The 7,984-nt window shown below is 44.2% G+C and overlaps 1 pseudogene; it reads right to left on the reverse strand.

The window, feature by feature from the left end:
• Positions 1-1,197: 1,197 nt before the first annotated feature.
• LOC137498557 (uncharacterized) lies at positions 1,198-2,225 on the reverse strand (annotated as a pseudogene).
• Between the last annotated feature and the right edge of the window lie 5,759 nt (positions 2,226-7,984).

Here is a 7,984-nt window from a genome sequence, read left to right on the forward strand (position 1 = left end):
TAGGAAATGGTATCTACTTTCACTCCTCATAATATGTCCAAGGTATTGATGTTCCTTGTTTCAAGGTGGTCAATACTTCCTCGTCTTACTTCATTTCCTGGAGAATACTAGCATTTTTGACATGGTCTGTCCACCGTAGCCTCAATATCCTTCTGTACAACCACATCTCGAAAACACTCTGTCAGAGTGCATGTTTCAGCAGAGGGTAGGGAACACATAGCAGCGCAGAAGTCTGGCCTTCGTAGTTATTGCTAGTCCATGATTTCTAAACAGATCACCCATCTTCATGAAAATTGACCTATATTTTCCAGTTCGAGACCTCGCCTCATTAGAAAGATCCCACTGGTCATTTATGGTTGTGCCAAGATAATGTGTACTTATGTACTTGTTCAATGAGATTCTGGTCTATCTTAAAATGGCACGCAGAGACTCTGTTCTTACTGATTATCATCGTATTTGTTTTCTAAGGATCTACAACTAGACCATATTCATGGCTTTTTTATATAACTCTATACTGACTATATTGACTATCTGCAAAAAAATCGTGTCGTAGGCATAGCGAATGTTATTTATCTAGTTGCCATTTAAGAGCACTCCAATCTCCGCCTCCTCGAGAGCTTCCTTGAAGATATATTCTGAATCCAGGTTCAATACGTGTACCGAAATGCATCTCTCACCAAAATAGAAATCTGGACGTTAAGCAGTTGAACCTGTGATCACATTTCGTAACTCAAACCCGAGAGTTAATGTATGTTAGCCGATTCTACCACTCCAGTCTTCGCACGATGAATACATATTCAAATCATCATTCTTAAAGAACTATCAGAGGAATGTTCTGATGGTGAAAAGCAAATGTCTGTCTTATTTTTACCCTTTAACAGGGAGCACAGTACAGGATATTTTTCGAATGTGGCCATAGCCTGACAACACACTTTTTTCTGTTCCGGTCGCATGTCGGACATAGCCTGCGTCAGCACTTTCGTATCTGTACTATGTGAAAACGAGCGAAGTGGAAGCGTGTCCCAAGGACAACCAGGTTCTCGCTCTGGAGCGAAGAGAAATATTATCTTTCGGTGCTGAATACATGGATGTCATTGTGATACATAATTGGTGAAGAAAGAACACTGAGAAGGACTTCTTCTTCAGCGTTTGTCCCACCTGGTGGCAGGGTCCACTGTGTTGATTCGTTGTCTCCATTTAATTCGGTCTCGGGCCATGCCTGGATGTAGCTTTCAGGTCGTTGAGCACTGTATCGGTCCATCGCTGTCTTGTCGTCCCTCGGGCCACTTTCCAGCGACTTCCAATGTATACACTGATTTTGCCAATGTATTGTCTTCTGCACGCAATACATGCCCAAACCAGAGAAGACGGCTTTCCTGCATTTTCTTCTGGATCGGTGCAACGCCAAAACGTTTTCTGATATCATCGTTTGAAAGTCTAGTGATGCCAGCTGTCCGCCTAAGCATCTTTGTCTTCATGACGCTAAGTCGACGTTCTACCTCCTTTGTAGCTGGCCAACACTCGGTGCAGTAGAGAGCGACAGTCCGGCTCCATGGCTGAATCGTTAGCGTGCTGGCCTTTGGTCACAGGGGTCCCAGGTTCGATTCCCGGCAGGGTCTGGAATTTTAACCGTAATTGGTTAATTTCGCTGGCACGAGGGCTGGGTGTATGTGTCGTCTTCATCATCATTTCATCCTCATCACGACGCGCAGGTCGCGTGCGGGAGTCAATTCAGAAGACCTGCACCTGGCGAGCCGAATTTGTCCTCGGACACTCCCGGCACTAAAAGCCATGCGACATTTCATTCAGAGAGCGACAGGACGTATAACAGTCCAGTAGATCTTAGATTTCAGATGATCCTTCATCCGACGGTCACAGGTGACGCCCGTTATCATTTGCCACTCCATCCAGGCCGCGTGTATTCTTGTGTTGACCTCGTTAGTAAGTCGGCCATCGTCAAAGATTGTGGAACCAAGATATTTAAATTTCTCTACTCGTGTTAGATCTTCACCGTTAACGTGGATGCTTCCAATTTCTCGAGGATCTAATGTCATGTATTCTGTCTTCTTTTTGTTGAGGCGCAGGCTGTACTGCGCCAGCCGGTTGTTCCACTCTTCTGTTTGGCGCTGGAGATCAAGCTTATTCTCAGCAGCCAACATGACATCATCAGCATAGAGAAATGCCCATGGTATTGGCTTGTGCAGGTCTGATGTAACAGTACCCATCACAAGAATGAACAGCTATGGTGGTAAGGCAGAGCCTAAATGGACTCCTACAGTGATGTGGAAATCATCGGACGCTCCTGGGGTAGCTTGAATATAACTCCTTGCTTCTACGTAGAGCATCTGTACCCACTTAACAAGGTGCTCTAGAATGCTATGTTCTCGTAGCGCTAACCAGATTAGGTCATGTGGCACTCGATCAAAGGCCTTCTCAAGATCCAGAAAATCGAGATGAAGTGGCTTATTGTTTTCATGGTGTTTCTCAACTAACAGCCATGCAGCGTGGATTGCATCTGTTGTGCCACAATTTTTCACAAATCCAGCTTGGTTCGTTGTAAGTTTCGCTATCTCGCGAATCCTTTTGTCAAGAATACGTTCGAAGACCTTCATCGCGTGGCTCAGAAGTCTGATCGGGTGATAATTAGAACAATTGGCAGGATTTCCCTTCTTCTTGAAGATTGGTACGGTAATGCTCCGTCACCAGTCTGATGGTATTTGATATTTTTTGATGATCTGGTTGAAAAGCTGTGTTAGCCATACTGCCGCATCCCACTGTTGACAGTACCAGAACTCTGCCAGAATACCATCGAGGCCGATGGTTTTCCCTGCTTTCATTTCCTTCAGAACAGCCTGGACTTCAGTAACTTCGATTTCCTTCGCTGGACCTTCAATAGCGAAGGTGATTGGGATTGGTGGGTGGGGAAATTCTTCGGCTGAAAGTTTCTCAAAATAGCTCCGCCAGCATTCTCGCGCTTTCTTCCAGTCGACCAGCAGGTCACCTGTTTCGTCACTGATGCCGTAAAAACGTTGAATGTCTTCCGTTTTGCGGTGCCTCAATTTGAGTAGCCGGCAAATGTGCCGCTCGCCTTCGTTGACGTCCATCACGCTGTGTCAGGGGAAATCTGGACTCTTCTGTGAACAACACAGGTCACCATTGGCGAAGTTGCCAGTTGACGTGTGTACAGGCAAACAGAAGGCGAAGGTGAGCTGCACGATGGTGCTGCGTTAAACGGGGCACTCGAACAGGACGTCTGGGTCGTCAGGACACTTTTCTTAACCTCTTCCTTACTGTATACTAGCAAGGCTCAGTAGGGCCATACATAATTCAACGTGTCAAGTTGTGCATATATCTCTGCATATCGCTTTGCTTTTGTTACGGCAATGACCTTCTTCGCTTCACTACGGGCTGATTTTTAGGCATTCAAACGAGACGGTGTTTTATCTGAAAGAAACTCATGGTGCAGCTGTTTCTTTTTCCGCACTGCATCTTAAACAACTTCATTCCAAAGCCAAGTGTCTTTGTCAATCCTCCGTCGTCCTGGTTTAGTTGTTACAAGAACAGAGCGTGCGGCTTCATGAACGCCGTATTTCAGTTTAGTCCAGCTCTCTTCATCTGTGGTGATTGGGGGCACTGTAAGTTTTGTGACAACGTCGGCCTCTTTCTCCTTCAAACGCCACCATCTGATTCTTTTAGGTCCATTTCTGGGTAAGAATTCGGCTCTTGGCGACTTCATCCGTAGCTTACAGATGACTGGTCGATGTTGCATCGCGACAATTTCGTAAGAAATAACTTTTGTATCTAGAACATCTTTGAAATTCCGTCGTCTCACAAGGATGTAGTCAATCTGAGTTGCATTGGAGCCACTGTAGTACGTGATTAGATAAGTATCGTGCTTTTTGAACCAGGTGTTCGTCTGTAGGAGGGAAGAGGATGTGACCTTTAATTAGGAACAGCCCCAGCATTTGTTTTGTGAGAATGTTGGAAACCTCAGAAGACTATCTTCAGGGTTCCGATGGTGCAGTTTTAACCTACCAGCTCTCAAATGCGAGCTAACAGCTATACCGCCCGAAACGGGCAGCCAGCTCGCTCAATTAACTTCTTCTTTTCCTTCTGTCCCTTCACCCCCTATCAATTCTCAAAAATCAACTCCGCGCTGTATGCGTAGCGTGTCTGCCTCTGCCCTGGGTTCGATTCCAGGACAGTCCGGGAATTGTAATTCTGAAGTGAGAGCTGGAGCGGGGGTCCACACAGCCTCATGAGACCACTTGAGGATTTGGCTGAAATGAGAGGCAGCAAACTCGGTCACCAAAGCCAAGTGATACTGCTGAGGATGCCGTTATGCTGACGTCGTAGCAGAAGAGAAATATCTGCAGGCCACCTAGCTGTACAGCAGTCGTCTTCCAAAGCCAAGACTCAAAAATGTGCCAAGAGTTTTTTAAGTCCCCATCTTTTTATTTCACTTTTTCTTCACAGTCTACAGATAACATTCTAATATTATTTCCACTTCTAAGATATTGAGAAAGGAAAGAAATGTCTTATAGAACATTACATAACACACCGATGGCAAGTGAATTGCACAATTCAGTACCGATAAACAATAATAACATAAAAGGAGGTAGTCCACCAATGCAAGGACAACGACGCTTCGCGAGAGTGTTAACAGCAGATTAATCCTTTTTCTCATGCAACCTGTCAATCTCCCTTGTAACACTCGCTCGCCCGAGGGGTGGAAATAACAACCCTCGCCTGAAGAGTTATTACACTTATTTTTACGCTGCAAAGCATAAATTTCATCACGATGACCGTGGCTCAAATCCTAATCAAGTAAGTGACAGTTTCAACACTTCGTACTAGTGGTTTGAATTCCATATACAACTGTTGGCTCAATGGCTTACAACTTATACGATTTATACTTACGTAAAATTCCAAGCTTGCTCCAAGGAAGAGAACACTGAACTGTGTTTCAGGATTTTTTTTTTTTGGCAAGTTGCTTTACGTCGCACCGACACAGAAATGTCTTATGGCGACGATGGGACAGGAAAGGGCTAGAAGTGGGAAGGAAGTGGCCATGGCCTTATTTAAGAAACAGCCCCAGAATTTGCCTGGTGTGAAAATGGGAAACTACGGAAAACCATCTTCAGGGCTGCCGACAGTGGGGTTCGAACCGACTATCTTCCGGATGCAAGCTCATAGCTGCGCGCTCCTAACCGCACGGCCAACTCGCCCATTGATTGATTGATTGATTGATTGATTGATTGATTGATTGATTGATTGATTGATTGATTGATTGATTGATTGATTGATTGATTGATTGATTGATTGATTGATTGATTGATTCTGCCCTGTAATATTTGAACGTGCTCACACATGCCACACTTACCAGCACGTAAAATAATTCGTTGGAGACAACGTACCGGCACCTTGGCATCTCCGAAAACCTTAAAAGTAGTTAGTGGGACAAGAAACAATTTACATTATTATCATTCCTGACAAAATTTCGTCGAACACTTAAGTGTGTTAGTACGGCGGTAAATAGACAGCAAATTATTATATTATTATTATTATTATTATTATTATTATTATTACGTCAAAACATCAGTAAAATGTTGGGGGGGGGATGATTAATGCTCGAAAAATGCAAACATTATTTCTTTAAGGATTACGCAAGCGATACACAATGACTAAATTTTAAAATTCGCACGGCTTAAGAGTGTGATACCTAAGTGACTAGCTGAGTGACTGGCTGAGTCACTAGCTCTTCACCAAGGTCATCGAAGTTTCAGTCCCTGTGAAAAGACAGAAGTTGAAGTGGAAAAATCTTGATCCAGTAATTTGGAATTCGCGGAACACTGTAAGTCATGTGACTTATGATTTAAAGTAAATAGTTAAGTAAACTTCTTGCATGGTTTTGCTTCGCACGTCATAGGATTACCTCGTTTATACCCACGGAGATCTTTCTAGAAAGGATGAATCACTTCACGAATACCAGCTACACACCGTCATTTCTTTTGAGTCGGTAAGGTTTTATGATAGTTAAGAAATAATACTTCTCTTTTGACTATGCTTCCACATCTACAATACTAACAATTATGTAATTTGTTTAACGTTCGCCTCCTCCCTCAGTGGACCGAGTTCGATTCCCAGTACTGTCGGAGATTTTTAAGAAAGGTGGGAGGGCTAGTATGCGGTTAAAAATGGTATATGCTCAACTCCAATGGGGGTGTGCCTAAAAAGACCTGACAACGTGACGAGTATACGAGTTTTAATGTAATGGTTACCGTTATTAGCTTCCGTCCTCAAAGACACAGATTCGATTCCTGGTGCCACCAGAAATTTTGGATTGGCAGCAGGAGGGCTGTTATATAGTTAAAAAGGTACATGCTGCTCACCTCCATTGGTGGAGAGTGCCTGAAAAGAGCTGCACTACTTCGGGACGAGGGCACGAATGTTCACAGATGGCCAATGAGTGTCAACTCGGAAAAACTCTGGAAGTCATCCGCTATTATTACTATTTGCTTTACGTCCCATTAACAACCTCTTTCACTGTTTACGAAGACACTGCGGAGCCACAATTTTGTTTCACCGCAGATTTTTTAATGTGCCGGCAAATCTACAGAAACGAAACTGGAGTATTGGAGCACCTTCAACTGCCACCGCTGAGCTGGGACCATACCTACCAACTTGAGTTCAACAGACCCGCCTGATTCCCTCAGCTCGTGTCATCTGTAGGACTTCGTAAATTCGTATAACCCGTTGGAGATATTGTGTGATATAACTTGGGCAAGAACTTCATATTATTTACATCTAATTATCTGTATACTTCCTTTGACGTTATTAACAGAGTTCAGTTCAGACACTCTCAATGATTGTGCTATCCGCTGTGTCGTCGTGTACACTACCGTTAGTTCCACTACTGAGAGCAGATAAATATATTTTATTGTATCTCTGTTGACGTTATGTACAAAAGTAAATAGCAGCGGAATCTTTGTGTTGGTTGTGGAGGCCTATGACGGAGTGAAGGGCAAAGGCTTCCGCTTTTAATAACCTCAGCATTAAATGAAATATAGTGATTAAATCAATGCCTAGTCACATTCCGTCGTACGATGAATGAACGTCGGGGCTATGTGCTTCTTCGGAAGTATCTATTTCGATACCAAACATCGCGACTTAATATGGAGAGAAAACTGGAAGATTTCTATATTGGATCCTCGAAATTTATTTTGTACAGTAGCTGAAAAATATAGAGCTAGTTACAGATATGATAATACAACCTCGGAAACTTTATATGAGTCACTTACGCGAAGGATGACTACAACATGGTAGCCATCGACCCCTAAAGTTATAGTTTAAGGCAGGGCCTCTCAAACGCCCAAAATCTCACGCTTGCAAATCGAGGCGCAAGAGCTCCGTGCACTGTGCATCGGTTCCATTCGGCTTGGCTCGGACCAACGCTTCGTCTCTGGGCTACTCGGCTAAGCTCGGCTCAACTCGGCTCGGATTTGGAGCGCTACGGAGCAAGTGAGGAAGAGGGAGACAGAGGGAGCGAGCGACACAGGCGTGGGGAAAGAGAGATACAGCGCTATTGCTCCAAATCGAAGAGTGGGGTCTGCACTCTGGGCAACCAAGCGAAGTCGTCTTTTGCATCAGGCGCATGCACTCTAAGAGGCCCTGGTTTAGGGTGTGCTCACGGAGGGGCTACATTGGAACTAAGCGCGGCAAACCTCTCTTTCCCGATTGGACAGCCACAAGCCCAAGCGGGGTACACCTTGATGGTTTGGAGAGGAGATGTGAAGAGCTATCGTGTGACAGCGATCGGTCAAAGGTACAATACTATATTACTTGTTGCATTCCAGTGTTCTTATTCTGGTGCTATTGCAATTAAAGGTTCTTATGCTGTTACTGAGTTACTAGTCAGTGTTTATCATCCTTGTTACATAGTTAATACGCAATAGCCTTGTGCTTCTGTATTTCGTCCCATATC

The sequence above is a fragment of the Anabrus simplex genome, chromosome 1 (assembly GCF_040414725.1).
Source record: "Anabrus simplex isolate iqAnaSimp1 chromosome 1, ASM4041472v1, whole genome shotgun sequence".
Lineage (NCBI taxonomy): Eukaryota > Metazoa > Arthropoda > Insecta > Orthoptera > Tettigoniidae > Anabrus > Anabrus simplex.